This window comes from Equus przewalskii, chromosome 1 (genome assembly GCF_037783145.1).
Source record: "Equus przewalskii isolate Varuska chromosome 1, EquPr2, whole genome shotgun sequence".
In the NCBI taxonomy this organism is placed as follows: domain Eukaryota; kingdom Metazoa; phylum Chordata; class Mammalia; order Perissodactyla; family Equidae; genus Equus; species Equus przewalskii.
Genome location: NC_091831.1, coordinates 27,393,510 through 27,413,163, shown reverse-complemented (window position 1 = coordinate 27,413,163; position 19,654 = coordinate 27,393,510). Strand labels below are relative to the sequence as shown.

The 19,654-nt window shown below is 38.5% G+C and overlaps 1 long non-coding RNA gene across 1 annotated transcript in view; it reads right to left on the bottom strand.

Annotated features, from left to right (window-relative positions):
• Positions 1-304: 304 nt before the first annotated feature.
• The window catches only part of LOC139073470 (uncharacterized), a 25,690-nt gene continuing 6,340 nt past the window's right edge, over positions 305-19,654 (bottom strand). Inside the window, exon 2 of the long non-coding RNA XR_011522238.1 lies at positions 305-543. This is a non-coding gene — a long non-coding RNA (uncharacterized lncRNA). The remainder of the gene's footprint in view (positions 544-19,654) is intronic.

Sequence of the window (19,654 nt, the reverse complement as noted above, 5' to 3'; positions counted from 1 at the left end):
CTCCCTGAGTCTTCCTCCAACCCTCCACTTCCCCTATTGGGGCAGTCGCGGAGTACGACTCTGGAGCATCCGATCAAGCCAAGAGGGTCTCAGTGGGGGCCACCCACAGGTCCCATCTGGGTCGCCAAATTTGTAACCGAAAGTTCGGTCTCTGAACCCGAGGCCAATCCAAATAACGAGAACAGAGTCTTGAGTGGAAGAGGAAAGGTTTTTACTATGCCAGGCACAGGGAGCAAAGCAAGGGCTCGTGCCTCAAAAATTGCTGGCTCCCCAATGAGGAATGGGTAGGGATTTTTATTTGGGGTTTTGGGGAGGGGAGGGGGCGCATGTAGCTTGTGCAGTTTGGCATTTTCCCAACAGCCTGCGTTTGGCCATGAGAGGCTGCTTGCAGCCAGGCGGGGGGGAGGGTGAGATAGGAGGATGGCGGGTGGGCGTCCTTCGCAGTTGTCTCGTCTTCTTGTTTGAGGCGGGTTCGAGCGCCGGGAGTAGGAGTTGAGGTCTGGGAAGCCTCCGCTCCTCGATATCCTTGAGACAGCGGCTTTCCTGGCAAACTCAAGGACACATGATTAGCTAAACTTTAGTGTGCCTCCAACTCCAGGCCACCTGGGCTTTTCACAATTTGTAACTCCCATTTAGTTGTAAAGCTCAAGGAGTCCAAGTTTAAAGAAACAGGTATTTACATATGAGTGGAGCTAGAGAAGCAGGAAAGGGGGTGGTGGGTTTCAGTTTTAACCCCATATACGCTGGGTTCAATGTGGGGGAACTGATATCAGGGCTGATGTTAGGAGCCTGTAACAGGAGTGACCGGGACAGTGGAGTTTTAGGAGGTGACTTTGGGATCAGTGCCAAGGTAGACTGGATGAGGAGATCTTGTGTAAAGTGTGACAGCTTGGTGAGAAGTGGGGAGGCCTGGGTCCTGTGATCCAGACCTAAGTGGTGTCAACCAGCTGGTAGAGAAATATGAATAAGAACCTTCTATCCTAAAGTAAATGCCAGGTGGTTCTCTGATGTTTCACCCACAACCACAAGCTAGACATGGGAATTTTATTATTATTGTTTTTCATTATTATTTTATTGAGGTCATATTGGCTTATAATATTGTGTAACAAAAATCGGAATTTAAAAAAAAATGTAGAGGTCAGCTCCTGTGGCCTAGTGTTTAAGTTCAGCGCACTCTGCTTCAGCGGCCTGGGTTCAGTTCCCGGGCACAGACCTACACTGCTCTGTTAGTGGCCATGCTGTGCTGGTGGCCCACATACCAAAAAATAGAGGAAGATTGGCACAGATGTTAGTTCAGGGCAAATCTTCCTCAGCAAAAAAATTAAAAAAAAAAAAGATTTCAAGAAGTTGTTGCGGCAGGCCCCATGGCCAAGTGGTTAGGTTCATGTGCTCCGCTTCAGTGGCCCAGGGTTTCACTGGTTCAGATCCTGGGTGAGGACATGGCACCGCTCATCAGGCCATGCTTAGGCAGTGTCCCACATGCCACAACTAGAAGGACCCACAACTAAGATATGCAACTATGTACTGGCGGGACTGGGGAGAAAAAGCAGGAAAAAAAATTGTTGTTTCACATCCTCATCACCGTATTATAAAAGTTATACATGATAATTGCAGAAAATCTGGCAAATGTGGATAGCTAAAGATAAATGAAAAATTTGAAATGTATTTGCTAGCCTAAATGAACCCATATTGCATTTTTTGGGGGCATGCACATTTTTCTGTTATTAAAGACTTTTCTACAACATTATTTTATTATTTTTTTTGGAGGAAGATTAGCCCTGAGCTAACTACTGCCAGTCCTCTTTTTTTTGCTGAGGAAGACTGGCCCTGAGCTAACATCATGCCCATCTTCCTCCACTTTATATGTGGGACGCCTGCCACAGCATGGCTTGCCAAGTGGTGCTGTGTCTGCACCCGGGATCCGAACCGGTGAACCCCAGGCCGCTGAAGTAGAACATACACACTTAATTGCTGTGCCACTGGACCGGCCCCTTCTACAACATTATTTTTAATGGCTGCATATTATTCCATTGTATGTATATCATACATATACAGCATAGTTTATTTAACTGATACTGTATTGTATTAGTGGACATTTAGGTTGTTTCTGTTTTTGTCTTTGTTGTTGATATAAACAACACTAAGAAATAGCCTTGTAGTGAAACCTTTCTGCATAACTGTTAATATTTTCTTAGGATAGAATCCTAAAAGTGGAGTTGTGGTCAAAGGCTATGTATGCATATTTTAAAGACTTGTGACAAATACTGACTTATTTATGAGATGCATTATTTTAATAGATTTCTTGGGTGTCCAACTATTCCTGGAATAGTAGTACCTTATCCAGAATGTCTTCTTCTTCTTTTTTTTGGCTTGAGGAAGATTTGCCCTGTGCTAACATCTGTGCCAGTTGTCCTCTATTTTTTACACGGGTTGCTGCCACAGCATGGCGGCCAATGAGTGGTGTAGGTCCACACCCGGGAACCCAACCTGGGCCACCGAAGCAGAGTGTGCTGGACTTAACCACTAGCCCATGGGGCCACCCCCCAGAGTGTTTTAAGATAGAATTAAATTCTCTTTGTAAATTACTTAGGATTTTCTTTCTTTTGCATCTCTTGTCATATGAAAACTTGGGCTATAATTTTCTTATTTATGCATTGTCAGATTTTGGTATTATGATTTTCTAGTTGTATAAAGTTATTGGTAAAACCTTCAATCTTTTATTATATGCTAAAGCAGATTAAATAGCATGGGAATGGTCTATTCTTTGAAGTTCTAAAGAAAGGTGACCATGAGAATTGTCAGGTCCTAGTGCCTTTTTTGGAAAGATAATTCTCTAACATAATTTTCCAGTTTCTTCAATAGCTATTGGTGTTCTCAACTCTTCTCAGTCTTCTGGAGTTATTATGGCAATTAATGTTTCTTAAAATTTTGTGTTTTCTATTTTTTTTCTTGACTTGGCTTGTCAGAGGTTCTATTAATATTTTCAAAGAATCTCCCTCTGGATTTATTCAAGTCTTTGTTGTGATTTTAATTTGGTCTCAGTGTTGATAAATGATTAATGCAAAATATCCTGTGTAACTTTACACCAGATTTCAGACTGAAAGCTTGTATGAATTTCCCTTCCCTTGCTTCCCTGTTTTCCTCGTTTCTTGTCTAAAACACAAGCCCCATTATCTACTAGAGCTGAACTTATGACCCGGGAACACTATTCTTAGGTATACAACCGGCAGAATGTGTACATATGTTCACCAAAAGGCATGTTCAAGAGTGTTCATAGCAGCGCTATTTGTAATCATCCAAACTAGGAAAAACCCAAATATTTATTGATTTGTAGAATGGATAAATTGTCATACGTCATACTATAGAGATGAGAAGGAATGGACTGCAACTACTTGTGCCGACACGGATGAACCTCACAAACATAACATTGAGTGAAGAAACCAGGCTCATAAGAATGCATAGTGTATGATTTCATTTATGTAAGTTTCAAAAAAAAATATATGAAACTAATCTGTGGTTATAGAAGTCAGGCTAGTGGTTACCCTTAGGGGGTGGTTAGTGGCTGAAAGAGGTCTCAAGGGGAGGTTTCTGGGGAGCAGGTAATGTTCTGTTTCTTGATCTAGTTGCTGGTAACACAGTATGTTCACTCTTAGCTGGACACCAATTATTTGTATGTATGTTATACTTCAGTAAAAAGTTTACTTTAAAAAAGTTGGGTGTGTATGGAGTTTGTGGCGCGTGTTATGTATAAATATATATTTTTCTGGAGAGAGGATCCATAGCTTTCATCAGCTTCCAAAAACAGTGACTTCCCCATTGGCTGAAGGCTCCCTGTATTCTTACCTATTCCCATCCCCATCTTGCTTTATGATGCTTCTACTCCACCCAGCCTCCAATTGCTTCTCTCCTTCTCTCAAAAACCTTTTTTCTGAGCCCTCTGGTATTCTCTCTTTCTAGAACAAGCATACTTCCCTCTTTTCCTTATCTAACTATAGAATATTCTACCTCCTGCCTTACCGAAACTGGACCCTTCTCTGAGGACAGCCCTTCCCCTGCTGTCCTTTTGAAGACATCTATTGTCCAGGTTAGGCAATGGAATTGACATTCTCTTCACTCGCAACAGCCTCCAGGCCGCCACTCCTCCACCTTTGAGTACGAATTCTTGCTCCTTTACAGTTTCAAACCTTTGTCATTGCAATTACTTACTGACCTCCTATTGCTCATTTTCATTTAAGATTCATTTTAAGATTTGGGCACCAGGCTCACATCTTTCCTCTCCATCCTTCTGTCATCCCGCATGACTTTAGAGTCCATGGAGGATGATAAGCCAACATCCCAACCTCACAGTTCCTTCATCTCATCAAGTCCTTACTTCCACTTCAATTACTCTTCCAAACTTCAAGCCCCATTCTCAACCCCATTCTTTTCATGCTCAGCAGATAACCTTACCTTTTACTTAAGGAATCTGAGGCCATTAAGTTCAATTTCCCTTAATTTACACTCTATCACATCCTTTCCTGCAATCTTAAAGGTGAGGAATTGCTACTGCTGTTTCTAATCAACTCCTCTAACAATGTGGCAAAATAATAACTTTATTGAGCATTTGTATTGTATTACATCTACTATCTCATTTAATCCTTATAAAAACTCTACAAGGTAGGTACTATTATTATCACCATCTCCGTTTTACAAATGAGGAAACAAACACAAGGACTTGCCCATGGCCATATAACTAGTCAATGATGAAGCTTGGATCTAAGCAGTCTAAAGCTGTTAGTTCTTAACTGCAATACTTTTCTGCTTCTCATAATATAGACTGAAATTTTTTATATGCATATCTTTTGAACCAATTATTCCAATTCCAGGAATTTATCCTGCAGATGTCTCATAGTTTGATGTACAAAACAAATCATTTCAGCAATGTTTATAATTGCCAGTAATATGCCCACCATGAGTAGGAGATTGGAATACAATGCAGTCAGAAAAAAGGAGGAAACACTTTGTGTGCTTACTGTGGAAAGATTTCCAAAATATATTGTTAGATTTAAAAAAAGCAAAAGTAAGAATTATGTGTATTGAATGCTTCCATTTGTGTGAAAAAAAGAGAGAAGAATAAATGTACTTTTTTGCTCGTGTATGCACAACGTATCTCTGGAAGGCTAGACAAGAAGCTCATGAATTTGATCGTCTATGGGAAGAAAAATTAGGAAGCTGGTGGGTGGCAGTGGGAGGAAGACTTTTCAGTGTGTACCCTTTCGTAACTTAAAAAAAATTGAATGTTGTGAATGCATTACCCATTTCAAAGTTGAGATAAAAATTAAAAAGAGAAAAAAGAAGAGAGGAACACAGATAGAAAATATTTTAACTCACTGTATTAAGCAATATATTTAAATTTAAATATTAAAAATTAAAAAATTGACCCTACCACCTATATCCTTGACCCTGTTCCCTCACGCCTCCCACAGATTCTTGTTTCTTTCATCATTTTCCTCTCGCATCTTCAGCTCCACCTGTCTATTAGCTTCTTCTCCTCAGATGACAAATATGCTTAAGACTTTTATCCCAGGGGACGGCCCCATGGCCTAGTGGTTAAGTTTGCGTGCTCTGCTGTGGCGGCCCAGGGTTTTGCTGGTTTGGATCCTGGGCGTGGACATGGCACCACTCATCAGGCCACGTTGAGGTGGCATCCCACATGCCACAACTAGAAGGACCCACAACTGAAAAAATATACAACTATGTACTGGGGGGATTTGGGGAGAAAAAGCAGAAAGAAAAAAAATTAGATTGGCAATGGTTGTTAACTCAGGTGCCAATCTTTAAAAAAAAAAAAAAAAGACTTTTATCCCAAATAAAATTTTTAAATCATCCACTGACACCACATTCCCCTCTAATTTTCCTTTAATTTCTCTTCTCTTTTCAATCAGACTTCTTGGTAGAATAAGAGACACTTGTGTCTCTGTCTTATTCCCATTCATTGTATACTCATTGCAGTTTGGCCTCTGACCCCACATTATTGGAATTGCTGTTAATAAGGTCGGCAGTGGCCTTCATATTGCCAAATCTATTGGACGTCTTTCAGACCTTCTCCTATAAAAACTGTCCATTTGCGTTATTGATTATTTTTATCTTCTTTAAACTCTCTAACATGAAATATCACATAGCTTTGGATTCTTTGTAATTCTTTTGTTCCTCCTCTTGTTCTCACTGTCATCTCGTGTGTGTCAAGGGTTCCTACTAGAGTCCACTCCTTGGCCCTTCTCCATCTACCTTCTCCGTGGCTGATCTCACCCCTCTCCTGGTTTTAACTATTACCAATATTCAAATTTTTAAAAATAGGCACTGCCCTTTGCCATCACAGAATTTAGAAATGGACAGTTGCCTCCTACACTCATCTGGCTTCACCCACAGTTTGTGCATCTGTGTCTTGTAATCTTTTTTTTCTTTTTTAATTTAGGAAGATTAGCCCTGAGCTAACTACTGCCAATCCTCCTCTTTTTGTTGAGGACGACTGGCTCTGAGCTAACATCCGTGCCCATCTTCCTCCACTTTATATGTGGGACGCCTACCACAGCATGGCTTTTGCCAGGCGGTGCCATGTCCACACCTGGGATCCGAACTGGCAAACCCCAGACCGCTGAGAAGTGGAATGTGTGAACTTAACCGCAGCGCCACCGGCCAGCCTCTGTGTCTTGTAACCTTGATTGGACTAGATAATGATCAAAATGGATGACTCCTATACTAGAGCTATCAATCATTGCCTCCTACACTCACCCACGGTTTGTGCATTTGTGTTTTGTGACCTTATTGGACTAGATTATGGCTGAAAGGGAATCAGTTCTCAGATCGGGTTAAGCTAATCAAATTCCTTCCTTGAGAACTTGACCTTGCGCCACCATGAACAATGGGGGCAGCGGTCTCAGATGCTGATGTAACAATCTTAGTCGTCACAGTGCACTCTGGCTGTACATTTCACTTTTCATCCTTGGATATCAGTGATACATCTATCAGCTGATTACTGAAAAATCTTAGTTGATTAAAAAATTTACCTTTAACTTGTAAAAAAAAATAAAACTACCATTTCAAAATAAAAACAAAAATCTGAAATATATGTGATTGCATGTTATTATCTTTGCTGGTGTGATCCTTTGGATCTTGTTTTTGACTTGTTGGCTGAAACTAGAGTGGTAGTATTTAGTCTAGAGCTAATTTTGCCTCACGACTAAGGCAAAATCCTTCTAAGTGCTCTGCGCAACGCCCCGTGAATCATTGTTTTCCACTCTGGCTAATGGGAGCACGACGCTGTGGGAGCAACAACCCTTGCTTCCTCCCATCCCTTCAGGTGGTTCCTCCGCTGACATTGAGTAGTTTTCTCACATGAATGCCCTTATTGGGACTCATTTAAAGATTCAAGGGCACCACTCTGCAGATGGCTAGAGTTTCTCTCTGTAAAGCTCTGTCCTCTGCCTTGTGACCTCTAGTCTCCTTGACCTCCCCAAATTCCCAGCTTTGTCTCCTCCACCACGCTCTGCTTAGATTTCCCTTCTCTGTGTCATAGACTGGCAACTTTGTCCAGGCAGTAAGCTGGAGAAATCATTGGACTCACCTCATTCTCTTCCCATCTCTCAGAGATCACTAGCCTTCATTGTATGATGTCCAGTATCTTAAAAACTGTTATGCCTTGGGGCCAGCCCAGTGGCAGAGCGACTAAGTTCACACGTTCCGCTTTGGCAGTCTGGGGTTTGCTGGTTCAGATCCCGGGTGTGGACATGGCACTGCTTGGCAAAACCATGCTGTGGTAGGCATCCCACATATAAAGTGAGGAAGATGGGCACGGATGTTAGCTCAGGACCAGTCTTCCTCAGCAAAAAAAGGAGGATTGGCAGTGGTTAGCTCAGGGCTAATCTTCTTCTTCAAAAAAACTGTTATGTCTTATATTTTATCAGTTTTTTAAAAGATAGTTGTTTCAGATATGAGAGTAAATCTGATTCTTGTTACTCTATCTTAGCCAAAAGCAGGAATCTTCTCAGAACATATTGATATTTTCAGATATTACATTTATCCAAGCAAGTTTCATACATATTGTCTCTGAGCCGATTTCCAGCCAAAATTAGGCATTGTTGCAGTTGCTCTGACCTGGATGGTTAGTGTTCATTAGCTAACTGGCATGTACAGATTCCTTTGATCCACAACAGCAGAATACTCATTCTTCTCGAGCTCATATGCAACATTCACCAAGATAGACTGCATTCTGGGCCATATGATATACACCTGAACAAATTTAAAAGAACAAAAATTATACAAAGTATCTTCTCAGACCACATAGTAACAGAAACCAGTAACAGAAAGATAGCTGGAAAGTCTCAAAATACTTGGAGATTAAATAACACACTTCTAAATAACACATGAATCAGAGAAGAAATCTCAAGTGAAATTAAAAATATATATTTTGAACTAAATAAAAATGAAAGTACAACTTGTTAAAATTTGTGGAATACAGCAAAAGCAGTGATTAGAGGGAAATTTGTAGCATTGGATACCTATGTTAGAAAAAAAGAAATATCTAAAACCAATAATCTAGGTTTCCACTTTAGGAAACTAGAGAAAGAAAAACAATATAAACCTAAAGCAAGCAAAAGAAAATAAATGGTAAAAATTCAAGCAGAAATCAGTGAAATTTAAAACAGGAAAGCAAAAGAGAAAATCAACAAAACCAAAAGTTGGTTCTTTGAAAGATCAATAAAATTGAGAAACCTCAGGCCAGGCTAACCTGGCTTTTTTTCCTAAGAGAGAAGACACAAATTGCTAATATCATAAATGAAAGAGGGGCCATCACTACTGATCCAGTGGACCACTATGGGATTAATGACACCGATACAGTATGGGACTAACGATTCCACAGACATTAAAAGAATAATAAAGAGATACTATAAAAAACTCTATACCCACAAATTTGATATCCTAGACGAACGGACCAATTCCTTGAAGACAATCTACCAAAACTCACACAAGGAGAAACAGATAATCTGAATAGGTCCATATCTATTAAAGTAGTTGAATCAATAATTAATACTGCTCCAAAACAGAAAGCATCAGGCCCATATGGTTTCATTGGTGAATTCTACCAAACATGTAAGGAAAAACAAACTGATACCAAATTTCTACAATCTCTTCCAGAAAATAGAAGCAGAGGGAACACTTCTTAACTCATTCTATGAGGCCAGAATTACCTTAATACCAAAATCAGATAAAGACATTACCAGAAAGGAAAATTACAGACCAATATATTTCATGAACATGCATGCAAAGTTCTCAAAAAAAAATTAGCAACTTGAATCCAACAATATGTAAATAGAATTATACACACGACCAAGTGGGATTTATCTCAGGTATGCAATATAGTTCAATATTAGAAAAATCAGTTAATATAATCCATCACATCAATAGGCTAAAAAAAGAAAAATCACAAGGTTATATCATGCAGAAAAGCATTTGACAAAAATCCAACATCCATTCATGATAAAAACTCTCAGCAAACTAGGAATAGAGGGGAACTCCCCCAACTTGATGAACAACTAAAAAAACCCTACAGCTAACATCATATTTAGTGGTTAGAAGCTAGATGCTTTCCCTGTAAGACTAGAGACAAGGCAAGGATGTCCCCTCTTACCAATTTCTATCCAACAAAATACTGGAAGTCCTACCTATGCACTAAGACAATTAAAAAAAAATAAAAAGTATACAGATTGGGAACAAAGAAATAAAACTGTCGGGGCCAGCCCGGTGGTGCAGCAGTTAAGTTCGCACGTTCTGCTTCTCGGCAGCCTGGGGTTCGCCAGTTTGGATCCCAGGTGTGGACATGGCACTGCTTGGCAAAAGCCATGCTATGGTAGGCATCCCACATATAAAGTAGAGGAAGATGGGCATGGATGTTAGCTCAGGGCCAGTCTTCCTCAGCAAAAAGAGGAGGATTGGCAGTAGTTGGCTCAGGGCTAATCTTCCTCAAAAAAAAGAAAAAAAGAAATAAAACTTTCTCTATTAACAGATGACATAATTGTCTACATAGAAAATCCAAAGAACAAACAAACAAACAAACAAAATCTCCTGCAACTAATAAGGGCTTATAGCTAGGTTGTAGGACATAAGGTGAATATACAAAACTCAATTGCTTTCCTATATACCAGCAATGAACAATTGTAATTGGACATTTAAAACACAACACCATTTACATTAGTGAAATTTAAGTACATAGGAATAAAATGTGTATGTACATATAACAAAATGAGTACAAGTAGTAAAAGAAATTTAAAAAATGATGAAAGAAATAAACAAATATTTAAATAAATGGAGAGATATTCCATGTTCATGAATAGGAACACTCAATATTGTTAAGGTGTCAGTTCATCCTAACTTGATCTATAGATTGAATGCAATCCCAATCAAAATCTCAGCAAGTTATTTTGTGGATATTGACAAAATAATTCTAAAGTGTACATGGAAATGCAAAAGACCCAGAATTGGCAACACAATACTGAAGAAGAAAAAAGGAAGAGGACTGACACTATTTGATTTCAAGACTTACTGTAAAACTACAATAATCAAGATAGTGCATTACTGATGAAAGAATAGACAGATCAATGGAACAAAATAGAGAACCCAGAAACAGACACACATAAAAATAGTTAACTGATCTTTGACAAAGGAGTAAGGGCAATTGAATGGAGAAATGCTAGTCTTTTCAACAAACTGTGCTGGAACAATGACATTCTCATGCAAAAAGAAAAATCTAGACAACAGTTCTTATACATTTCACAAAAGTCAACTGAAAATGGATTGGAGACCTACATGTAAAACACAAAACCATAAAACTCCTAGAAGATAACATAGGAGAAAACCTAGGGGCCCTGGGCTTGGTGATGACTTTTTAGTTACACAAACCATAAGCATGATCCGTGAAAGAAAAAAATTGATAAGTTGGACTCCATTAAAATTTAAAACTGCACTGCAAAAGCCACTGTTAAGAAAATAAAGAGACAAACTGCAGGCTGGGAGAAATATTTGCAAAGCACATATTTGGTAAAAGACTTGTATTCAAAATATACTAAGAATTTTTAAAACCCAACAGTAAGAAAACAAACAATCCGATTAAAAAATGGCAAAAGATCCAAACTGACACCTCACCACAGAAGATACACCAATGGCAAAAAAGCACAAGAAAAGATGCTCAATGTCATATGTTATTAGGGAACTTCAAATTAAAACAAATTAAAACTACTACACACCTATTAGAATGGCTAAAATTCAAAGAACTGACAATATCAAATGCTGAGGAGGATGTGGAGAAACACGTACTCTTATTCATCACTGATGGGACTGCAAAATGGTACAACTACTTTGGAAGACAATTTGGCAGTTTCTTACAAAACTAAACCTGTTCTTACCACTTCCTACCCACTAGGATGGCTATTGTATATATAAAAAAATACAGACCATAACAAATGTTGGCAACGATGTAGAGACATTGTAACCCTTGTACATTGCTGGTAGGAATGTAAAATGTTGCAGCCACTGTGGAAAATAGTTTGGTTGTTCCTCAAAATGTTAAACATAGAATTACCATATGACCTAGCATTCCACACCTAGGTATGTACCCAAAAGAGTTAACAACAGGAATTCAAAAATGCCAATGTTCATAGCAGCATTATCCATAACAGCCAAGAAGTGAAAACAATACAAGTGTCCAACAGAAGAACAGATGAAAAAAATGTGGTATAAACATACAATGGATTATTACTATGCCATATAAAAGAATGAAGTTCTGGTACCTGCTACAATATGGATGGACCTTGAAAACATTATGCCAAGGGCAATAAACTAGAAAAAAAGGACAAACAATGTATGATTACACTTAAATGAAGTATCTAGAATGGGCAAATTCATAGAGATATAAAGTAGAATGGAGAGCTAGAGTGACATCAGCATCATGGCAGAGTGAGCTCTTCCCTTAGACTCTCTCCACTAAGATGCAACAAAAAGGACACTCAGAAACCAACAGGGGACATTCACACAACACAACTGACATCTGAGAAACCCATGCAGCCATACATCTGAAGGTGAAGGTGCTGGATCCTCTGGAAGGCAGTGGAAGGAGATAAGGGAATCTCCTTTCCCTACCCCAATGACAGTGACCTAGGGTGTGGGACCATGTGTGACTCTGAGAGGAGAGGAGGGAAGAGGAAGTCCTCTGTGGAAATGCCTTTGCTCTCTGAGTTGCCTCCCAGGCCATGGGAAAGCTCCACACTGAGATGGCTAAACAATCACAGGGCATATTCACAAAGCCAAGCACCCCAGGAGGGCAAAAGCAAGGGAAGAGTGGGAATGCCCCCAGGAGCATGCATATGAAAGAAAGTGCCTCTCTCCCCCACCTGGTGTGGCTCAGCTGGTCTGCCAGAGGAAGGGACCCCTGCCAGAGCGCTGGTGCATGTGTTTGTAAAGCAGTGGTGGTGAGCGGGCAAATGCAGATGGGCCCTGTCAGCATAGCATCCAAAGGATAGGCACAGCTGTCAGGGGTCACAGTGGGCTCAGAACACACAGCTCCTGCCCACCTGCTGGGGTGGCAGGTGGAATCTATGAGAAGATACTACCACTATGTGAAGGCACAAATCCACCCCATCAAATAGTATGAAGAGGTATATTAATACTCCAGAACAGAAAGAAAATGACAAGCCCCAGAAATAAATCTGAAGGCACAGAAACTTACAATCTAAATGACAGAGAATTCAAAATAGCTATCATAAGAAAACTCAACAAGTTATAAGCAAACTCAGACAGTTCAATGAAATCAGGAGTAAAATTAATGAACAGAGGGAATTCTTCACAAAGGAGATTGAAACTATAAAGAAAAACCGATCAGAAATGTTAGAGATGAAAAATACAATGAATGAGATAAAGAAAAATCTAGAGTCCTTAAATAACAGAGCTGATATTATGGAGGACAGAATTAGCAATTTAGAGAATAGAAATGCTTCAGATGGAGGAGGAGAGAGAATGAAGACTAAAAAGAAATGAAGAAATTCCTCGAGAAATATCTGGCTCAATTAGGAAATGCAACATAAGGATTACGGGTATTCAAGAGAGAGAAGTGAGGGAAAAAGGAGCAGAGAGCTTGTTCAAAGAAATAATAATTGAGAACTTCCCAAACCTGGGGAAGGAGCTGGAACTACAAGTAAAATACGATAATAGAACTCCTAATTACATCAACGTAAAAAGACCTTCTCCAAGGCATATATTAGTAAAACTGGCAAAAGTCAATGACAAGGGAAAAATATTAAAGGCAGCAAGGCAGAAGAAAATAACCTACAAAGGAAAGGAACCTCTATCAGGCTTTCAGCAGATTTCTCAGCAGAAACCTTACAGGCTAGGAGAGAGTAGAATGATATATTCAAAATTCTGAAAGACAGAAACTTTCAGCTAAGAATATTCTATCCAGCAAAAATATCCTTCAGGTATGATGGAGAAATAAAAACTTTCTCAGATAAACAAAAGATGAGGGAGTTCATCAGCACAAGAGCCCCCACCCCCAAGAAATGATCAAGAAGGTCCTCATACCTGAAAAAAAGAAAGAGTTTACAAAGCCTTGAGCAAGGAGATAAATAGGCACACAAAATGAGAAAATCGCAGCTCTCTATCAAAACAGATTAGCAAATACTTAATTATAACATTAAAGATAAAGGGAAGGAAAACATCAAAAGTAACTATAATCACTTCATTTTAACCACAAACACACAACACAAAATGGAATAAGCTCTGACAACAATAACTTAGGGAAGTGAAAAGGGATGGAACATACTTAGATTAAGGAAATAAGAGGCTATCAGAAAATGGACTATCTCATCCATGAGATCTTTTATACAAACCTCATGGTAACTGCTAAACAAATAATCAGAACAGAGATACAAATGATAAATAAAGAAAAAACTGAGAAAACGATCATAGAGAACCACCAAACTGAATTGGCAGTCCAAAATACAGGACAAGAAATGAGGGAAATGCAGAACAACTGGAAAACAAGTGATAAAATGGCAGCATTAAGCCCTCATATATCAATAATCACTCTAAATGTAAATGGATTGAATTCTCCAATCAAAAGACACAGAGTGGCTGGATGGATTAAAAAACAAGACCCAACAATAAGCTACCTCCAGGAAACACATCTCAGTGCTAAAGACAAACCCAGGCTCAGAGTGAAGGGATGGAAGATGATACTCCAAGATAATAACCAACAAAATAAAGCAGGTGTTGCCATACTTATATCAGACAAAGTAGACTTCAAGATAAAAAAGGCAGTGAGAGACAAAGAAGGGCAGTATATAATGATAATAGGGACACTCCACCAAGAGGACATAACACTTGTAAATATATATGCACCTAACACAGGACTACCAAAATACATAAAGCAACTATTGACAGACCTAAAAAGAGATATTAACAGCAACAAAATAATAGTAGGGGACCTTAACACCCCACTTACTTCGATGGATAGATCATCCAGACAGAAAGTCAACAAGGAAATAGTGAAATTAAATGAAAAACTAGACCAGGTGGACTTAATAGATATATATAAAGAACACTCCATCCAAAAGCAGCAGAATACACATTCCTATCAAGTGCACATGGAACATTCTCAAAGATAGACCACATGTTGGGAAACAAGGCAAGCTTCAATAAATTTAAGAAGATTGAAATCATATCAAGCATCTTTTACAACCATAATGGTATGAAACTGGAAATCAACAACAAGAAAAAATCTGGGAAAGTGACAAATATGTGGAGACTAAACAACATGCTACTGAACAACCAATGGACCATTGAAGAAATTAAAGGAGAAATCAGAAAATATCTGGAGACAAATGAAAATGAAAATACACGATACCAATTCATATGGGGTGTAGCAAAAGTGGTCCAAAGACGGAAATTCATAGCAATACAGGTCCATCTTAACAAACAAGAAAAATCTCAAATAAGCAATCTTAAACTACACCTAACAGAACTAGAAAAAGAAGAACAAATAAAGCCTCAAGTCAGCAGGAGGAGGGAAATAAAAATCAGAGCAGAAATAAGTGAAACTGAAACAAACAAACAGTAGAAAAGATCAATGAAACTAAGAGCTGGTTCTTTGAGAAGATAAACAAAAGTGACAAACCCTTAGCCAGGCTCACTAAGAAAAAAAGAGAGAAGGCCCAAATAAATAAAAATTAGAAATGAAAGAGGAGAAATTACAATGGATACCACAGAAATACAAAAAATTATTAAGAGAATATGAAAAACTATATGCCAACAAACTGGACAATCTAGAAGAAATGGATAAATTCTTAGACTCATACAACCTCCCAAAACTGAATCAAGAAGAAATAGAGAATCTGAATAGACAAATCACAAGTAAAGAGATGGAAACAGTAATCAAAACCTCCCAAAAAATAAAAGTCCAGGACCAGATGGCTTCTCTGGAGAATTCTACCAAACATTCAAAGAAGATTTAATACCTGTCCTTCTCAAATTATTCCAAAAAATTGAAGAAGGTGGAACACTTCCTAATACATTTTATGAGGCCAACATCACCCTGATCCCAAAGCCAGACAAAGACAACACAAAGAAGGAAAATTACAGGCCAATGTCACTGATGAACGTAGACACAAAAATTCTCAACAAAATATTGGCAAACGGAATACATCAATACAGTAAAAGGATCACACACTGTGATCAAGTGGGATTTATACTGAGGATGCAGGGATGATTCAACATCTGCAAACCAATCAATATGATACACCACATTAACAAAATGAGGTATAAAAACCACAACATCATCTCAATAGATGCAAAGAAAGCATTTGAAAGATCCAACATCCTTTTATGATAAAAACTCTGAATAAAATGGGTATAGAAAGAAAGTACCTCAACATAATAAAGGCCATATATGACAAACCCACAGCCAATATCATACTCAATGGGAAAAAACTCAAAGCCATCCCTCTGAGAACAGGAACAAGACAAGGGTGTCTACTCTTGTCACTCTTTTTCAACAGAGTACTGGAGGTTTCGGCCAGAGCAATTAGGCAAGAAAAATAAAATGTATCTAAATTGGCAATGAAGAAGTGAAACTCTCGCTGTTTGTGGATGACATGATTTTATATATAGAAAACCCTAAAGAGTCCATCAGAATACTATTAAAAATAATCAGCAACTACAGCAAGGTAGCAGAGTACAAAATTAACTTACAAAAATCAGTTGCGTTTCTATACTCTAATAATGAACTAACAGAAAGAGAACTCGAATACCGTCCCATTTACAATTGCAAGAAAAAGAATAAAACATCTAGGAACAAATTTAACCAAGGAGTTTCGTGAAAGACCTATACAATGAAAACTATAAGACATTACTGAAAGACATCAATGATGACGTAAAGAAATGGAAAGATAGTCCATGCACGAGGATTGGAAGAATAAACAGAGTTAAAATGTCCATACTACCTAAAGCAATCTACAGATTCAATGCAATCTCAATCAGATCCCAATGACATTCTTCATGGAAATAGATCAAAGAATCCTAAAATTCATTGGGGCAGCAAAAGACCCCAAATAGCCAAGGCAATCCTGAGAAAAAAGAACAAAGTTGGAGGCATCACAATCCCTGACTTCAAAATATACTACAAAGCTATAGTAATCAAAATAGCATGGTACTGGTACAAAAACAGACACACAGAACAATGGAACAGAATTGAAAGCCCAGAAATAAAACCACACATCTGCAGACAGTTAATCTTTGACAAAGAAGCTAAGAACATACAATGGAGAAAGGAAAGTGTCTTCAACAAATGGTGCTGGGAAAACTGGACAGCCACATACAAAAGAATGAAAGTAGACCATTACCTTTCGCCATACACAAAAATAAACTCAAAATGGATTAAAGACTTGAAGGTAAGACATGAAACCATAAGACTCCTAGAAGAAAATATAGGCAGTACGTTCTTTGACATCAGTCTTAGAAGGATCTTTTCTTATACTATGTCTACTTGGGCAATGGAAACAAAAGAAAAATAAACAAATGGGACTTCATCAGACTAAAAAGCTTCTGCAAGACAAAGGAAACCAGGAACAAAATGAAAAGACGACCCACCAACTGGGAGAAAATATTTGCAATCATATATTTGACAAGGGGTTAATCTCCAAAATATATAAAGAACTCACACAACTCAGCAACAAAAAAAACAGATACCCTGATCAAAAAATGGGCAGAGAATCTGAACAGACATTTTTCCAAAGAACGTTTACAGCGGCCAATAGGAAAAGAGGCTCAATATTACTAATCATCAGGGAAATGCAAATCAAAACTACATTGAGATATTACCTTACACCCGTTAAGGTGCCTATAATTACCAAGACAAAAAATGATAACTGTTGGAGAGGATGTGGAGAAAAGGGAACCCACATATACTGCTGGGATATGCAAACTGGTGCAGCCACTATGGAAAACAGTATGGAGATTTCTCAAAAAATTAAAAATAGAAATACCGTACAACCCAGCTATCCCACTACTGAGTATTTATCCAAAGAACTTGAAATCAATAATTCAAAGAGACTTATGCACCCCTATGTTCATTGCTGCATTATTTACAATAGCCAAGACGTGGAAGCAACCCAAGTGCCCACTGACTAACGAATGGATAAAGAAGATGTGGTATATATATATACATACATATGTATATATATATATGTATATCTATACACAATGGAATACCATTCAGCCATAAAAAAAGACAGAATCATTCCATTCACAACAACATGGATGGACCTTGAGGGTATCATGTTAAGCGAAATAGGCTAGACAGAGAAAGACAAATACTGCATGATTTCACCCATATGTGGAAGATAAACACACGGACAAAGAGAACAGATTAGTGGTTACCAGAGGGGAAGGGGGTTAGGAGGTAGGCATAAGGGGTAAAGGGGCACATATATATGGTGACAGACAAATAATAATGTACTACTGAAATTTCACAGTGTTATAAACTATTATGATCTCAATTTAAAAAAAAGTATAGAAGCTACCAGGGGAAGTTATTTAATGGGTACAGAGGGTCTCTTTGGGACAATGAAAAGTTTGGGAAATAGATAGTGGGTGATGGTTGCACAATGTTGTAAATGTACCTAATGCTACTGAATTGTACATTAAAAAATAGTTTAAAAAGGGGCTGGCCCTGTGGCTGAGTGGTTGGGTTCTTGCGCTCCGCTTGGGCGGCCCAGGGTTTTGCCGGTTCGGATCCTGGGCGCAGACATGGCACCGCTCATCAGGCCATGCTGAGGCAGCATCCCTCATGCCACAACTAGAAGGACCCACAACTAAAAATACACAACTATGTACTGGGGGGCTTTGGGGAGAAAAAGGAAAAAAAATCTTAAAAAAATGCTTAAAATGGTAAATTTTATGTGATTTGTATTTTATCAAATAAAAACATAAGACCCAGCAATTGTGCTCCTATGTGTTTAAGAAAATCAGTTGAAAACTTATGTCCACACAAAACATACACACAAATGTTTATAGCAGCTTTATGCATAACAGGTGAATGGATAAACAAACTGTGGTACATCTCTAATGGAATATTATGCAGCAATAAAAATAAACAACCAAACCACAAAAAGACACGGAGGAAACTTAAATGCATATTGTTAAGTGAAAGAAGTCAGTCTGAAAAGGCTACATACTATGATTCCAACTATTTGACATTTAGGGTAAAGGAAACTAGAGAGACAGTAGAAGGTATTTCAGCCAGGGGCTCAAGGGGAGGGGAGGAGGCAGGAATAGGTGGGGCACGAGGGACTTACAGAGCAGCAGAACTGTTCTGTGTGGTACTGTAAATGGAGGATACAAGGCATTCTGCATTTATCAAAACACATGTAACATAAACTACACAAAGAGTGACCCTTAACAAATATACTGCAGGCATTCAAAATGTTATTAACAGAGGAAATTGTGAGCAAGGGAGAAAGAAGAGCCTCTTTCCAGAAATAGCTTTATTCTTTCTGGCCTCTGTAAAGAGATATAGTCCACTGAGGGTGTTGGGGAGTCCTATCTTTGGAATAGCTCTACAGAATAATTAACCTTGTTTCTGGACTGCCACTGAAGGGTCCAATTCCAACACGTGAAATAGAACCCAGAAGCTGCACACGAGATGGATCAACCTTGATGGAGCTGACGTATGTTGTCTCTGGGCGTTGTTGTGACAAATATTTATTATTGTATCTTGCACTTCTTCTAGTGTAAGGACTTTATAAAGAGTACTTTTATCGGTATATTGTTTTTTAAATTGACTGTGCTAGCAATAGCTTGAGAGAACTAAATTTAAAAGTTTGTGTGATGATTGTTTCTAGTAAAGTCTAGACAGGCACGTTATTATTACTGATAAGGGGAACATTATAAGTCATAAATATAGAAGCTTACATCGATAAAAAAAAAAAAAGTATGAGTAAACAGGAGGATGAAGAGTGTGATGTGTGGAGGAATCTTGTTCCAGTGGTTTGGGGCAGTAGCTCTTTGGCTCATGTGGTTATCAGCTTGTTCTGAAGTTCTTGGGTTAGCAGTCAGCCTCCTTGGACTAACTCCT